This window comes from Otolemur garnettii, unplaced genomic scaffold (genome assembly GCF_000181295.1).
Source record: "Otolemur garnettii isolate 467f Iridium unplaced genomic scaffold, OtoGar3 scaffold00051, whole genome shotgun sequence".
Taxonomy (NCBI): Eukaryota; Metazoa; Chordata; class Mammalia; order Primates; family Galagidae; genus Otolemur; species Otolemur garnettii.
The window spans coordinates 10,704,019-10,706,824 of NW_003852446.1; the positions used below are offsets into that span (position 1 = coordinate 10,704,019).

Below are 2,806 nucleotides of genomic sequence, written 5' to 3' on the forward strand. Positions count from 1 at the left end.
CTATGAGGTAGGAAGATGTTTCCTGAATACTTCTTTGGATGATGAGGATATAGTATCTGGGAAGGACACCTCAAATTCAATTAGAAGGTCACCACGTTGGGCAGGAGTTTTTGGAAATAGCAGCCCATATCCAATAATTCTTCTCCTCATTCCAGGTTTCACAGTATCATTTATTGACATAGGTATGTTTCTTTCATCTATTGTTGGCACATTAACTGAATAGAAGCACAATGCCTGTTGTAAACTAATTTTAGCAGTATAAATTATATTGATCAGTCCTTTTAAATTTGGGGTGATTTTTGTCTTTAATGATGAAAACAATGTCTGCTGGAATACTATTTGGTGTTTCATTTCCTTCCCTTGGAAAAGTAATTTTTGTGCCTTCTTTCCACCCTTTTGTAATCTCAGTGGTATTTTGTCCTCAGATCTATAACGCCTTCCATCAGAGTTTAGCCTTTTTTGAGAGATCTTTGTCTGTTTGGTACAACCATTATATATTTCTTCAAGTGACACTCTAAGTTCATGAATAACTGGAGGGTCTTGTTTGAGTCGAGATGGCCCCACAGAATTCCTATCTCTTGGATATCCATTCATGCTGAATCCAAAGGCACTAAAAGGATCTCCATCTATTTCCATTCTACAGAATCTGCTACCACCCATCCGTCTTCCAAAAAAAACTTCGAAGGGGTTGGACCCTCAGAAAAATGCTGCAAATGTGGCATGAGGATCACCATGGAAGTTGTACCTGAAGGTGCCCCCCCGTCCATCAGTGCCTCCTGCTTCCTCCCCAAATTGGTCATATATTTCTCTCTTTTTAGGATTACTCAATACTTCATAAGCTTTTGGGACCTCTTTGACTTTTTCCTCTGCCTGAGGAGATTTGTTCTTGTCTAGATGAAATTTGAGGGCTTGTTTTCAGTAAGCCTTTTTAATATCTTCATCTGAAGTTCCTTTTTAAATTCCCAAAATGTGATAATAGTCTTTCCCCATTTCGAATTTCTTGAAATGAACTTAAAATTTCCCCAAGAGCTCATGGAGAGGAGGCACCAAAACCAAGCCCCATTCTCGTGAAATCCCAACTAACTGATCATTGACACAGGAAACAACATATACTGGGGAAAAGAAGCCCTATTCAATAAATGGTTCTGGGAAAACTGGACAGCCACATGCAGAAGAATGAATAGGACTGCTACCTGTCACTACTCACAGCAAATTAAATCAAGGTAGATAAAAGACCTAAATGTAAGGCATGAAACGATAAGAATTCTAGAGGAAAATGTAGGAAACACTCTTATCAGCACAGGCAAAGAATTTATGACTAAGATCCCAATGGCAATCATGCAACAATAAAAATTAATAAATGGGATTTGATTAAACTAAAAACTTGCAGAGCTAAGGAAATAATCAGAAGAGCAAACAGGCAACCTACAGAATGAGACAAAATATTTGCAAGCTACATATCTAATAAAGGGCTAATATCAAGTTTATTTTTCATTGCCACTTAAGTGAATCTCAGCCTTATCAACTCTGTGCCTTCCTCTCTCCATTTTATTTATTAGTTCTCTCTTGGCATGGTTTTGGTCTTCAACTTGTTTCTTGTCTCTGCAATCTCCCTTTTCATCTTCATGATTTATCTTGCTTTTGAGCTTCTGTTCTTTTTTATTTTTAATTAAAAATAGGCAATCTATGATTCAAAAATTAAAGAAAAGATCTAAAGAAAATACCCATGCTCAGCTTTCACACATTGAGTTTACCTCTCCTACCCATAATCAGTATGATTAATGAGTTCTGCGCCCTTTTGGAATTTATGAATATTTAAATAAAAATAAAAATATAGTCATTTAAGAAAACTTTTGCTACATGGGGCCCATATTATTGGTTCTACATTTTATTTGTGGGGTCGTTTCTTTTTGTTCCTTGGATGAAGTATTTCCTTGACTTGCTTCTTTGTCTTTTCCTTTTATCTCTCTGCCTTTTTGCTATGATATGCTTGCATATTTTCCATGCTATTTTTATTTTTCTCATATTTTACTTGGACAGGTCTAGCTATAACTTTTATTATTCTCATATAGATGATTTCTGTACCACTTTCTACTTTATCTGAGATCAATGTTATTTGTACGATAGCTACAGTTGAAAATTCAACATTTAATGCTTAACCTCTTTTTATAATCTGGGAACATGGCTAAGGATGGTCTGCTGTGCTTCTGATAATCAACTGATGATTTTGACACACAACTTGGTGAATGTTTGCAGTGTTTTCATTGGTTCTGCTCATTACTGGCCTTCTTCACCTCTCTTCATCACTGGCTCTTTATCTCTCCTCAGAAAAAACATTTAATCCATTTGTACACTTTTGTTTTCTTCATGGCGTTATCCCTATAAACTTGGGCTAACATGTCCCTGGTTTCACTGCCATTCTTGCCAAGTTTAACAAGACATTTATGAATATTTGTTTGTTGCTCTAATCCAATCTCTGAGATTCTTGTGATGGCACACAGAACACACAACAACAATGGTAAATGTCACTCAGCAAGACACCTCCACATGTCAACACGACCACAGCTGTAAGACACTGATAAAGCAAGGTTATGAACCCTTACTGAGTTCTTTGTACAGTAGTGCCAATGTAAGCACCTGGTGGCAAGTTCACAAACTTAATTATCAGACCCTGTGTGTTAGGTTGAGGTTTGCTATGTAAGGACTTGAGTATGTATGAGTAGCCAAACTCAGGCTCTATTTAGTTTATTTTTTATTTATTTATTTATTTTGAGACAGATTCTCACTATGTCACCTTTGGCAGAAT

At 36.4% G+C, this 2,806-nt stretch overlaps 1 pseudogene; it reads right to left on the reverse strand.

Moving 5' to 3' along the window:
- Positions 1 to 709, reverse strand: LOC100963739 (annotated as a pseudogene).
- Positions 710 to 2,806: the final 2,097 nt, after the last annotated feature.